Below are 14,379 nucleotides of genomic sequence, written 5' to 3'. Positions count from 1 at the left end.
TGAGTGAATTGCAGAACGTCAGATTTTTGCTGAAAGTGTGCGGCTTAGGGATTTTTGCAAAAAAAAGTTGTTCAGATGTCGAGGGCTTATTCTGTTTCTGAAGATAAAAACCCACCTGTTTCCACCGAAAAACCTTTCAGGGGATTGTTTGCAAGAGTTTGGCAGCATTTTTGAGTGAATTGCAGAACGTCAGATTTCTGCTGAAATCGTGACCGCGCGGCTTACGGATTTTTGCAAAAAAAAGTTGTTCAGACGTCGACGTCTAATTCTCTTTCTGATGATAAAAACCCACATGTTTCCACCAAAAAACCTTTCAGGGGATTGTTTGCAACCGTTTGGCAGCATTTTTCAGTGAATTGAGAACGTCAGTTTTTCGCTGAAATTGTGACTGCGCGGCTTAGGGATTTTTTCAAAAAAAAGTTGTTCAGACATTGATGGCTAATTCTTTTTCCAATGATAAAAACCCATCTGTTTCCTCCGAAAAAACTTTGAGGGGATCGTTTGCAAGAGTTTGGCAGCATTTTTGAGTGAATTGCAGAACGTCAGATTTTTGCTGAAATTGTGACCACGCGGCTTAGGGATTTTTGCCAAAAAAAAAGTTGTACAGACGTCAGGGCTAATTCTGTTTCCGATGATAAAAACCCATCTGTTTCCACCGAAAAACCTTTTAGGGGATCGTTTCCAACACTTTGGCACAATTTTTGAGTGAATTGCAGAACGTCAGATTTTTGCTGAAACTGTGCGGCTTAGGGATTTTTGCAAAAAAAAGTTGTTCAGATGTCGAGGGCTTATTCTGTTTCTGAAGATAAAAACCCACCTGTTTCCACCGAAAAACCTTTCAGGGGATTGTTTGCAAGAGTTTGGCAGCATTTTTGAGTGAATTGCAGAACGTCAGATTTCTGCTGAAATCGTGACCGCGCGGCTTACGGATTTTTGCAAAAAAAAGTTGTTCAGACATCGACGTCTAATTCTCTTTCTGATGATAAAAACCCACCTGTTTCCACCGAAAAACCTTTCAGGGGATTGTTTGCAAGAGTTTGGCAGCATTTTTGAGTGAATTGCAGAACGTCAGATTTCTGCTGAAATCGTGACCGCGCGGCTTATGGATTTTTGCAAAAAAAAGTTCTTCAGACGTCGACGTCTAATTCTCTTTCTGATGATAAAAACCCACATGTTTCCACCAAAAAACCTTTCAGGGGATTGTTTGCAACCGTTTGGCAGCATTTTTGAGTGAATTGCAGAACGTCAGTTTTTTGCTGAAATTGTGACTGCGCGGCTTAGGGATTTTTGCAAAAAAAAGTTGTTCAGACGTCGAGGTCTAATTCTGTTTCCGATGATGAAAACCCATCTGTTTCCTCCAAAAAACCTTTCAGGGGATCGTTTCCAACACTTTGGCACAATTTTTGAGTGAATTGCAGAACGTCAGATTTTTGCTGAAAGTGTGCGGCTTAGGGATTTTTGCAAAAAAATGTTGTTCAGATGTCGAGGGCTTATTCTGTTTCTGAAGATAAAAACCCACCTGTTTCTACCGAAAAACCTTTCAGGGGATTGTTTGCAAGAGTTTGGCAGCATTTTGAGTGAATTGCAGAATGTCAGATTTCTGCTGAAATCGTGACCGCGCGGCTTACGGATTTTTGCAAAAAAAAGTTGTTCAGACATCGACGTCTAATTCTCTTTCTGATGATAAAAACCCACATGTTTCCACCAAAAAACCTTTCAGGGGATTGTTTGCAACCGTTTGGCAGCATTTTTGAGTGAATTGCAGAACGTCAGTTTTTTGCTGAAATTGTGACTGCGCGGCTTAGGGATTTTTTCAAAAAAATGTTGTTCAGACATTGATGGCTAATTCTTTTTCCAATGATAAAAACCCATCTGTTTCCTCCGAAAAAACTTTGAGGGGATCGTTGGCAACAGTTTGGCAGCATTTTTGAGTGAATTGCAGAACGTCAGATTTTTGCTGAAAGTGTGCGGCTTAGGGATTTTTGCAAAATTGTTGTTCAGACGTCGAGGGCTTATTTTGTTTCTGAAGATAAAAACCCACCTGTTTCCACCGAAAAACCTTTCAGGGGATTGTTTGCAACAGTTTGGCAGCATTTTTGATTGAATTTCAGAACGTCAGATTTCTGCTGAAATCGTGACCGCGCGGCTTAGGGATTTTTGCAAAAAAAAGTTGTTCAGACGTCGACGTCTAATTCTCTTTCTGATGATAAAAACCCACATGTTTCCACCCAAAAACCTTTCAGGGGATTGTTTGCAACCGTTTGGCAGCATTTTTGAGTGAATTGCAGAACGTCAGTTTTTTGCTGAAATTGTGACTGCGCGGCTTAGGGATTTTTTCAAAAAAAGTTGTTCAGACATTGATGGCTAATTCTTTTTCCAACGATAAAAACCCATCTGTTTCCTCCGAAAAAGCTTTGAGGGGATCGTTTGCAACAGTTTGGCAGCATTTTTGAGTGAATTGCAGAACGTCAGATTTTTGCTGAAATTGTGACCGTGCGGCCTAGGGATTTTTTCAAAAAAAAGTTGTTCAGCCGTCGAGGGCTTATTCTGTTTCCGATGATAACAACCCATCTATTTCCACCGAAAAACCTTTCAGGGGATGGTTTGCAACACTTTGTCAGCATTTTTGAGTGAATTGCAGAACGTCAGTGTTGGAGCCAGCCAGTCAAGTGGTGCTTGTTTAGAGTAAAATAAAGACGCAGAAAGCCAGTAATATTTCCATGATATGAGAGGGCAGCTCGTTCATGCTTCTTCTCCTCTCCGGTAACTTTTTATTGTGCTTTGTTCTGTCCAGCCGCATGGCCGTTTGCCAATCTCATGTTACCTCATCCGGTCAAGGCTTGACACTCCCCTCTCCGTATAAGGTAATCATTGCCCAGAGGAATGTCAGGGGGCCCCTGCAGTATTTACAAACCTCTGCCTCTGGCTTTATGACTCCCACATGCCCTCTTTCTTTATTTTATTAATCTAAATGTCCGTTCCAATATGGTTATATCGAGTGCGATAAGCGACTCTTGTGAAACCGGAAGCGGGCTGTGGACTGGAGAACCATGCAGTACATACAGAAATTAAAGAAGGAATACATTGTATATAGCAACACAAAATAATGCAAATAACTACTATAATGATCACTAAAATTAATAAATGTCGAAGCCAACTTCCATCCGGCAGCCAAGAATATAAGAATTCTGATTCCAAGCTGCATGGTAGGCTTCCTTTCTAATTTATAGCCATGCACTGTCACTCCTATAGCACTGAGATTGGTCACTGTATGTTCCTGTAAGAGAACAAGAGCTATTAAAAGTGAATTTCAATGTATATTGACAGTTTGGATATATGCCCCATGATTCTTTCCCCTCTCTAATTTGAAAACAAACGGGGGCAGGCATACATAACCAACATTTAGAAGCATGCAATAAACTAGTAAACTTAATCATATCTTGTACAAAAATATTATTCCTCCATATCTTATGATAACTTTCTCCCCTAAAAGTCTTATTCAACAAAGCTGTTCTTATAGTTCGAGAGTGGCTGAGCCGTGGATGCTGCCAGCCAGAAAAGGATTCTGATGACAGCGGCTTGCCAGCAGATAAGGTGAAATATGGTGGTTTCAACTGGACTGGGTCGTCTGCTTCTCTTCCTTGTATAACGGTGCAGCAAAGGATGGCAAGGCAATGGTTAGGAAGGCGCTTCCGCGGTTGAAGATGCTCGCCATGGCCGCACGCATCGAGCTGGAACTCACAAAGGCTTGTCCTCTACGTCCACTGCCACGTATCCTCGTCCCCACGTAATCAGCGGGACAGGTCCATGCCACGCGGGATCAGGCAAGCGTCGGTACACCACCAAGGGGCGGGGGAGTGCCTCTTCCTTCCTAAAATGCAATTCAGTGGGGGTACGGGTCCTGTTATGTGGATATAAGAGATGGTTAAGCACAAAAAGAACTCGGTGAACAGCCGAAGGGATATCTGCTGTTGGTATGCTTCGGCCGCCAAGCTGTTTAAGCAATAGTGTTTTGAACGTCAGGTACGCTCTTTCCACTATCGCTTGCCCTGTGGAGTTAAAGGGTATACCATGAGTTAATTTCACATTCCACAACATACAAAATTCCGAAAATGTTTTAGAAATATATGCTGGACCATTATCAGTTTTGATGCGCGCAGGTTTACCCATGACTGAGAAACAGCGAATGGTGTGCTGAATCACATGACGAGCTGTTTCCCCCCTCATGGGCGTAGCCTATATGAATCCAGAGTGGGTGGAGAGTGGAGCCAACACAGGTGTGTGTGAAATCCATCTGCCAACACGCCAATGCAGACGTGCCCCTAGGATTGACAGCATCAAAAGGAACGGCCAGCTGAGATTTAGAACAAGTAGCACATAGGGAAACTATATCCCTTGCTTGGGCCATGGGAATAGAAAACTGCTTAGCCAATGCTTTCGCAGGGAGATGAAAAGTGTTATGACATAGTATAGGATCAGAAAATAGAGAAAAGGCAGAAATGTTCTTCAACCCTGCATCTGCTCTTGCATTGCCCTCTGCTAAATACCCTGAGTGCGATGTGTGGGAGCGAAGATGTGCAACATAATAAGGGAACTCTCTGTGCTGAAGTAAAGCCTGCAGGGCAAGAAACAAGGAAAATAAGTCAAAATCCAAAGAAGGAGTTATATAAGATATTGGTAAAATAGCAAAAAGGCGATATGCATATTGAGTATCCACAATAAGGTTGAAAGGTTGAGTAGGAAAGGATTGAAAGGCAAGAATCACAGCCGCTAGTTCAGCTCGCTGGGCAGAAGACTGTGGAGAGGTAAATAAACATTTCCATTTTCCTCCCTCCTCCCATGTCACTACTCCCCTACTTCTTGTTCCATCCGTGAAAAGGGTTAGTGCAGAGGGGAGAGGTGTGAGAGACAAGGGGGTAGCCAAAACATAGGTGACCTGTGTCAGAAATGTCAAACGGTCATCCTTTGGGGGGTTAAAAATGATGACACCTATAAAATCCGCTAAGGCGATTTGCACGGCAGCATTTGTGATCAATAAATGCTGCTGTTCAGTCTGTGAAAAAGGCAAATAAATTGATGCAACATCAAAACCGCTCAAAGCCATAGCACGTGAACGTCCTTCAATCACAATGTCTGATGTGGATTCAATTACTGAATAAATGTTCTTTGGAGGGGAATAATGCAGATAGTCTTCTTCTTATCCGTCTGTGCATATAAGATTCCTGTTGGCAACAATGGTGTAGCAAACACTGCCAGATGCAGCTGGTGTTCAGCACCTCTAGGTGGCGCATGCGGAAAGGTTTCGATGCTTCATTCATAAAATGCTGACAAAGTGTAGGGGAGTTCCGCATGCTGTGCGGCAGGACAACCCACTGATATCGCTGGGTGGGCTGCGAATTGTTATATACTGGCAATGTAAAAGCAAACCGTTCCTGTCTGCTGGAGCCAGTGGGATGAAGACAGTTCAATGTGGCCGAAAGTCAATTGTTCAGAAATAAGCTGTTCAAAAACGAGATGGTGCCATTGCTGCGGATTTTACTTTTGGTGGAGGCCATTTTTCTCCCCACACTGAGGTATCGGTGATCTTGGTTTGCCACGCTGGAAACGTATCGATGGCCACAGGCTGGTTTTTATTTTGCGCTGCCACCAGCAAATGGGCCTGGTGGGTGGCTGTTCCAACAGACTGACAAATGCGAAGCATAGCTGCTGTGTCTGTGGCAGGATTGCGTATTATCAGGCGCAACGCAACCTTACAATCCTCATTTGCATTTTCAAAGGCCAATTGTTTGATAATTATTTGTTTGGCTTCAGGATTTTCAATTTGTCTACTCACTGCTGTAATCAGCCTGTCCATAAAGGAAGAATATGATTCTCTAGGTTCTTGGCTGATTGAACCCCACCTAGACTGAATACTGGAGGGTTCAGGAATTTTTCTCATTGCTTGTTGAGCAGCAAGAGCAGTATCCCTCAATAAGATCTGCAGCAGTGTGGCTTGCACTGAAGCCTGAGCAAACGGCCCACGCCCCATCATAGCATCCATCACATTTGCGAGGGTAAGATTAGGATTATTCCCTCTTGCTTGTTGCAGTAAAGCAGGAGCATAAGCATGACAGGCGATTTCCCATTCATGGGCAAACAATACACCTGCTGATGGGGGTAAAACTGTACGTGCCAAAAGCTTGATGTCATCTGGAACCAACAGCTGGGCTTGAGTTCCTGCTGGAGCACCAGTAGGGGGCACAATAACAGGGAATGCCATGGTATTCTGAGATAAGGAGCAGGCAAGTACTGCACGTTGAAAAGGGGTAGCTGCTTCTGCTACTGAAAGAGCAGTGTCATTTCCTGCCAGACCCCTGTATTTTTGCAGGATTGAGTCCTCTGGTGAGGCACTGTAGTCTGGAGGCTTGGGGTCTGGGGGTGCTGGCAAAGCAAGTGCTGGAACACATGGCAGGACAGCAGGCTGAATTAAAGAAGCTGAAGGTTGGGTTGGCAATGCAGCCATGGAGATATTTTTTGGTGATAAAGAGCCCATAGCATAACGAATCTTGCACCAAGCATTTAAAATTCGAATTCCTATGCTGGGATGTCCATGAAAATGAGTCCTGATCGTATCCCAATGTTTTATTTCCCATTTTCCATTAAAAGGGAACCAGGGACAATGTTCATCGATGGCCAGAATGAGCTGTATCAAATCGCCATCAGGAACTTCCAATTTGTTGGAGGAGAGGAGAAATTTTAAGTCTCTTAAAAATTTCTGTTGCGGAGATGACAGGGAACTGCCCATATTTCTAAAATCAATATAAAAGGGATCAAACTCACCGGGATCTTTTTTAAAAGATGTATAAGCGCTTTGAAATCCTTGCCGGACGTGGTGAGCCGATGATATCCACTGCTTGGATCGAAAATCCTCTCACAGTGTCTTTTAAAATCCTCTTAGTCTGCATCAGACTGTTTCCTTTAAGTTGCTTCTCTCGGTTCTCTTTGAAGTTTGTCTCACACTGCTTTCTTTTAAGTTTTCCTCTTCTTTTAATTGGGCCTCAGAGAGGGCACCACTAGTTGGAGCCAGCCAGTCAAGTGCTGCTTGTTTAGAATAAAATAAAGACGCAGAAAGCCAGTAATATTTCCATGATATGAGAGGGCAGCTCGTTCATGCTTCTTCTCCTCTCCGGTAACTTTTTATTGTGCTTTGTTCTGTCCAGCCGCATGGCCGTTTGCCAATCTCATGTTACCTCATCCGGTCAAGGCTTGACACTCCCCTCTCCGTATAAGGTAATCATTGCCCAGAGGAATGTTAGGGGGCCCCTGCAGTATTTACAAACCTCTGCCTCTGGCTTTATGACTCCCGCACGTCAGATCTTTGCTGAAATTGAGACCGCACGGCTTACGGATTTTTTCAAAAAAAAGTTGTTCAGACATAGATGGCTAATTCTGTTTCCGATGACAAAAACCCACCTGTTTCCACCGAAAAACCTTTCAGGGGATTGTTTGCAAGAGTTTGGCAGCATTTTTGAGTGAATTGCAGAACGTCAGATTTCTGCTGAAATCGTGCGGCTTAGGGATTTTTGCAAAAAAAAGTTGTTCAGATGTCGACGTCTAATTCTCTTTCTGATGATAAAAACCCACATGTTTCCACCGAAAAACCTTTCAGGGGATTGTTTGCAACCATTTGGCAGCATTTTTGAGTGAATTGAGAACGTCAGTTTTTTGCTGAAATTGTGACTGCGCGGCTTAGGGATTTTTTCAAAAAAAAGTTGTTCAGACATTGATGGCTAATTCTTTTTCCAATGATAAAAACCCATCTGTTTCCTCCGAAAAAACTTTGAGGGGATCGTTTGCAAGAGTTTGGCAGCATTTTTGAGTGAATTGCAGAACGTCAGATTTTTGCTGAAATTGTGACCACGCGGCTTAGGGATTTTTGCCAAAAAAAAGTTGTACAGACGTCAGGGCTACTTCTGTTTCCGATGATAAAAACCCCTCTGTTTCCACCGAAAAACCTTTTAGGGGATCGTTTCCAACACTTTGGCACAATTTTTGAGTGAATTGCAGAACGTCAGATTTTTGCTGAAACTGTGCGGCTTAGGGATTTTTGCAAAAAAAAGTTGTTCAGATGTCGAGGGCTTATTCTGTTTCTGAAGATAAAAACCCACCTGTTTCCACCGAAAAACCTTTCAGGGGATTGTTTGCAAGAGTTTGGCAGCATTTTTGAGTGAATTGCAGAACGTCAGATTTCTGCTGAAATCGTGACCGCGCGGCTTACGGATTTTTGCAAAAAAAAGTTGTTCAGACGTCGACGTCTAATTCTCTTTCTGATGATAAAAACCCACATGTTTCCACCAAAAAACCTTTCAGGGGATTGTTTGCAACCGTTTGGCAGCATTTTTGAGTGAATTGCAGAACGTCAGTTTTTTGCTGAAATTGTGACTGCGCGGCTTAGGGATTTTTTCAAAAAAAAGTTGTTCAGACATTGATGGCTAATTCTTTTTCCAATGATAAAAACCCATCTGTTTCCTCCGAAAAAACTTTGAGGGGATCGTTTGCAAGAGTTTGGCAGCATTTTTGAGTGAATTGCAGAACGTCAGATTTTTGCTGAAATTGTGACCGTGCGGCTTAGGGATTTTTTCAAAAAAAAGTTGTTCAGCCGTCGAGGGCTTATTCTGTTTCCGATGATAACAACCCATCTGTTTCCTCCGAAAAACCTTTCAGGGGATGGTTTGCAACACTTTGTCAGCATTTTTGAGTGAATTGCAGAACGACAGATCTTTGCTGAAATTGAGACCGCACGGCTTAGGGATTTTTTCAAAAAAAAGTTGTTCAGACATAGATGGCTAATTCTGTTTCCGATGATAAAAACCCACCTGTTTCCACCGAAAAACCTTTCAGGGGATTGTTTGCAACCGTTTGGCAGCATTTTTGAGTGAATTGTAGAACGTCAGATTTCTGCTGAAATCGTGACCGCGCGGCTTAGGGATTTTTGGAAAAAAAAGTTGTTCAGACGTCGAGGTCTAATTCTGTTTCTGATGATAAAAACCCATCTGTTTCCACCGAAAAACCTTCAGGGGATCGTTTGCAACACTTTGGCACAATTTTTGAGTGAATTGCAGAACGTCAGATTTTTGCTGAAATTGTGCGGCTTAGGGATTTTTGCAAAAAAAAGTTGTTCAGACGTCGTGGGCTTATTCTGTTTCTGATGATAAAAACCCACCTGTTTCCACCGAAAAACCTTTCAGGGGATTGTTTGCAAGAGTTTGGCAGCATTTTTGAGTGAATTGCAGAACGTCAGATTTCTGCTGAAATCGTGACCGCGCGGCTTACGGATTTTTGCAAAAAAAAGTTGTTCAGACATCGACATCTAATTCTCTTTCTGATGATAAAAAGCCACATGTTTCCACCGAAAAACCTTTCAGGGGATTGTTTGCAACCGTTTGGCAGCATTTTTGAGTGAATTGCAGAACGTCAGTTTTTTGCTGAAATTGTGACTGCGTGGCTTAGGGATTCGACAGTGGAGCCAGCCATCACCTGATAACAGTGACACCTAGTGTCGAGATGTGGAACTGCAGAGCTGTTCCAGCTGGGAATACAGTTGTATTTGCTGATGGGTCACAAAAGCCTTTATCTAACGTGGCAAATGTTTATGTGTCTTTCTTGCAGGCGGAGTTGGAAGTGTTTATTGTGCCTGGGATGAAACAATGTCTTTTGTCTGTTCCTTGTCTCTTGAAGCATGGGTACAAGGTTTGCTTTGAAAATAATGTCTGTTCTATTTCCAGAGGGGGAAGACAACTCGTCAGTGTTGAATGCCAGAACAATCTCTTCGTTTTGGAAACACCTCTGGAGTGTGAGGGGAATGCTGAGGGAGCACTAGCAAAGTGTGCCAACGTTCCCACTCATGATTCATGTGCTTGTTTGTGGCACAGGAGAATGTCACATGGCTCTTGGAAAAATATCCAAAGGTTACCACAGTACACAGTAGGGTGCAGAATAAGACCATGTGACCAATCCCTAGATTGTAGGGCATGTAGAAAGGCAAAGGTAAAAGGGTGCAGTTATCCCAGGGTGGAGAGGGTAACCACAAAACCTTTTGAGCTTGTGCACACAGACCTTTGTGGGCCCATGCCAAAGCCAAGTCTGGGCGGAGCCAGGTATGTGCTGACACTGACAGATGATTTTAGCCAAAATGGCTGGTCCTTCTCGCTGAGAATGGAAGGAGAGGCAGCACAACTGATCAAAGATTGGGTTGTGGAAGTGGAACTACGGTTCTCCACCAAAGTGCAGGGGTTCAAGAGTGACCGAGGTGCAGGGTTTACTGGGTCTGCTCTGCACAGTTTCTTTCGTCAGAAGGGGATACGTCACAAGGTGACGGCTCCTCAGGAGAGGGGAGTGGCAGAGCTCAGAAGTGAAGCTCTGGCTCAAGCAACAGGGGTTTTACTGTGTGACTCCGGTTTGCCTCAGAGTTTCTGGAGTGAAGCTTGGAGGGCGGCCAATTTCACGATGAACAATTCAGTGGTAGGTGACACCCCATTTTTCATGCTCCACGGAGAGAAGCCGAAGCTGCATTTCTTCCGTGTGTTCAGGTCACAGGCCTGGGTGCCAGTGCCAAAGGCTCAACGAAAGCAAGGTGGCCCGAGGTTCCAGAAAATGATCTTCTGTGGATATGAACCTGTGACAAAGGGGTAGAGGTTTGCATATCCAGAAGGTGATCAGACCAAGCTTCTGATCAGTAAACGTGCTGAGTTCTGTGAGCAGAATAGTTGGTCAAGGATCCATGCAAGTCCTGACGTTCTCTCAGAATGTCTGTCTGATTCTGAGGAGGAAGGAGAGCCAGAGGCTGAACCTGTTGCTGAGGACCAAGTCTCTGAACAGGGTCAAGAACAGGGTTGGGCATCTCCACAGGTTGTTAAAAGAGAGCCCAAGAGTGAGCCTTCGTCTCCTGTTAGCATAGTACAGAAGGCACGAAGACGCACTAGGTCAGAGGGGGAGTCTTCTGATGTAGAGGACACACTTGCTGGCCCCAGTGGGTCAGAAGGAGCACCTGAGTTTGTGCTCAGACGGTCCACTCGCACCACGAAGGGAGTTCCACCTGAGAGGTTTCAGGCCACCAGTGCGTGGATTGGTTTCGCACAGTGCGAACCTGGGAGTTTTAAGGAGGTTCAACAGTTGCCTGAGAAAAATGCCAGGAAGGGGCGAAAGGCAATGGAAAGGGGGTTGAACTCTCAGAGATCTGTAAATGTGTGTTCACAGGTTACCTCTGAATGCGAGACGAGAGGGGGTGTGAAGAGAATCAGAACTTACAGGGTTAAGCAGTTCTGAGTGACGTCTCACATTCTGAGGCGTGGCTATGTTCCCAGAAGGGAGTGTTTTCTCTGTGTCTTTGTTCCTTTCGCTTTTGCGGCGAGGCAGCAAGATGTGCGCTCTTTCGCCGGGTGATTTATGAGTTGTTTCTACACGATTAAAGACTGGATAGAGATAAGCAAGAACGCTTGAGTGCAGTCTGAGTTATTACACGCACGCACAGCAACAGTTTCTACGCTGCGGAAACTCTGCTACAGGGAGTCCACGGAGAGCTTTCTTTGGGGGTCCAGTGGGGAGCAGAGCGCAAGGGAAGCGTCTGGACTCCATCCAAAGGCTACAGACATCACCAGATGGGCAGCATCGAAATCAGATTGATTATATTCTCTGCAGCCAAAGATGGAGAAGCTCTATACAGTCAGCAAAAACAAGACCTGGAGCTGACTGTGGCTCAGATCATCAGCTTCTTATAGCAAAATTCAAGCTTAAACTGAAGAAAGTAGGAAAAACCACTGGGCCGGTAAGATATAATCTAAGTCAAATCCCTTATGAATACACAGGGGAAGTGACGAACAGGTTTAAGGATTTAGATTTGGTGGACAGAGTGCCTGAAGAACTATGGATGGAGGCTCGTAACATTGTACAGGAGGCAACAACGAAAACCATCCCAATGAAAAGGAAATGCAAGAAAGCAAAGTGGCTGTCCAACGAGGCCTTACAAATAGCGGGGGAGAGAAGGCAAGCAAAATGCGAGGGAGATAGTGAAAGATACAGGAAATTGAATGCAGATTTCCAAAGAATAGCAAGGAGAGACAAGAAGGCCTTCTTAAACGAGCAATGCAAACAATAGAGGAAAACAACAGAATGGGAAGAACCAGAGATCTGTTCAAGAAAATTGGAGATTTCTGGGTTAGCGGAGTCTGTAACCTGAAGTACCACTGTATACAAATTAAAAGTGAAATGAAATGAAAGAGCTTCAGCTGGCTGGCTAAACCAGGTGAGGGTAGCCAATGGGTCTTGAACCCGGGACTAATAGTGGATCCAACAGTCAAGGTGGTTTCTATGTGCTGTTAGTGGAAGGGAGGGGCAGATGGGGCTCGTCAACCTGGGAAGGTAGACATCTAGGAGAAGGAAAACTGACCCTAAACTTCTGCCGCCTTGTGGGATACCTTTCAGAGAAGAAAAGGCTAAAGATCAAACCCTACACAAGTCCAGAGTGGAGTCCCTAAGGCAGTTGGACAGTGCTTTGTACTCCTCCTTCCTGTAACTCCTGCAGATGTACAAGCCGGTGACAAAGTGTATTGCTCTGATTTACTTTGGACCACATCAGTGAGTTGGGGGGGAGGGAGCTTTGTCATCTGGGCAGCCCAGGACGTCCAGAAACACTGCTCAGGTTTGCACCCTGGGGAGATCACTTCGGTGCTGGTAGCGCAGCAAAAACACGGCAGGATGCAGCTGTTGCCAAGCAATCAGCTTAGCGTTGATACCAGGAAAGGTACTGGGGCAGATAATTAAACGGTCAGTCCGTGAGCACTTAAGATGCTGTGGTTCCAAGCTGCAGCCTAGAATAGCTGTCAGAGCTGCCCAAGGTCCCAGCTCACAGAGGACCAACACCAGTTCTTGTTATATACAAAAGTCTTTATTAAGGTTCAGTTTCGATTCCAAAGCCGCGGCGCGCAGCTCTACGTCTCAACCCTAGACCGCTGAAGCTCCGTCTGAATCTCCTCCCCCCAGACACCAGTTCAAGACCCTAGCCTTGCTCCACCTCCTCCTTTGCTCCTTTCTCCTCTGGGTCCTTCTGCCTGCTGGGGTGTTGCCCTTTCTGGACTCTTCTGATGCTGATGCTGACGAGTCCCCGGATTCTTCCCCCTGCCTCCGGCGTGCTTTAGGACCTGGCTCCCAGTCTGCGCTCCTGGCTGTCCCGCGCGCCTGTGCACTTGAACTTGGCGCGCGCGCCCAGCCGGTAACCTTCCTCCTGACCGTTACACTGCTCCTTTCACTGCTTCCTCCTTCGGGGGGGCTAACTGGATCTGACTTCCCCTCTATTCCCTCACTCAGCGACAGGGGCGTGGCCAGCCCTGACTCATCTTCTCTTTCCCCTGGAGTGGAAACCGGTCCTGACATCTGGGACTCTTCCCCCCCCCCCCCCGCTACGCTCTGGTGGGGAACCTGGTCCCGATCTCCAGCTGCTGCTTTGGGGGTCACCGCTGGTTCCTTGCTTCTGGTGCCTCCCTCCCGGGAACCCCCTTGCTCTGGCTATCAGTGCTCCCTTCTGGGAATCTTCCGAATCACTGGACAGACTCATGGAATCTCTTGGCCCACTGTCCTCCTCACCTACGCTGCCCTCGGATTGTTCCCCTTCGCTCTCCGCTTCCTCTTTCCCCTGTGCCTCTGCTCCTGAACCCCTGACAATAGCATTGGCTTTTTTTGCTGCTGCATCACACTGTTGGCTCATGTTAAGTTTGTGGTCTACCAAAACCCCCAGATCCTCCAAAACTCCGGCTAGCCTCGCTCAGTGGTTTCATGTAGATGTTAAATAGTATAGGGGATAAAATCGAGCCCTGAGGAATCCCACATTGAAGGCTCTGTGGGGCCAAAGAATTCCCCATGCATCGCCTTCTGGAAATGACCTTCCAAGGAGGACCAGCTGCTCCAGAAGGATAACCAACATGAAAGTTGCTGAAAGGTGGTGGGAAATTAACAAGGACGCATTTCTGTGCCAAATCAGGGGCCTAAACCGTGATTGAAATGGATCTACAAAATCAGATTCCTCCAGTGCCTGGATCTGATCCATGACTGAAGAACCTTGCCCAAGAACCAGCAACTGGCTGGTAAAGGTAAAGGTACCCCTGACCGTTAGGTTCAGTCGCAGATGACTCTGGAGTTGTGTGCTCATCTCGCTTTATTGGCCGAGGGAGCCGGCATTTGTCTGCAGACAGCTTCTAGGTCATGTGGCCAGCATGACTAAGCCGCTTCTGGCGAACCAGAGCAGCGCACGGAAACGCGTTTACCTTCCCGCTGGAGCGGTACCTATTTATCTACTTGCACTTTGACGTGCTTTTGAACTGCTAGGTTGGCAGGAACAGGGACCGAATA

The sequence above is a fragment of the Podarcis melisellensis genome (genome assembly GCF_964234715.1).
Source record: "Podarcis melisellensis genome assembly, chromosome: 5".
Taxonomy (NCBI): Eukaryota; Metazoa; Chordata; class Lepidosauria; order Squamata; family Lacertidae; genus Podarcis; species Podarcis melisellensis.
This window is presented reverse-complemented; position numbering follows the sequence as displayed.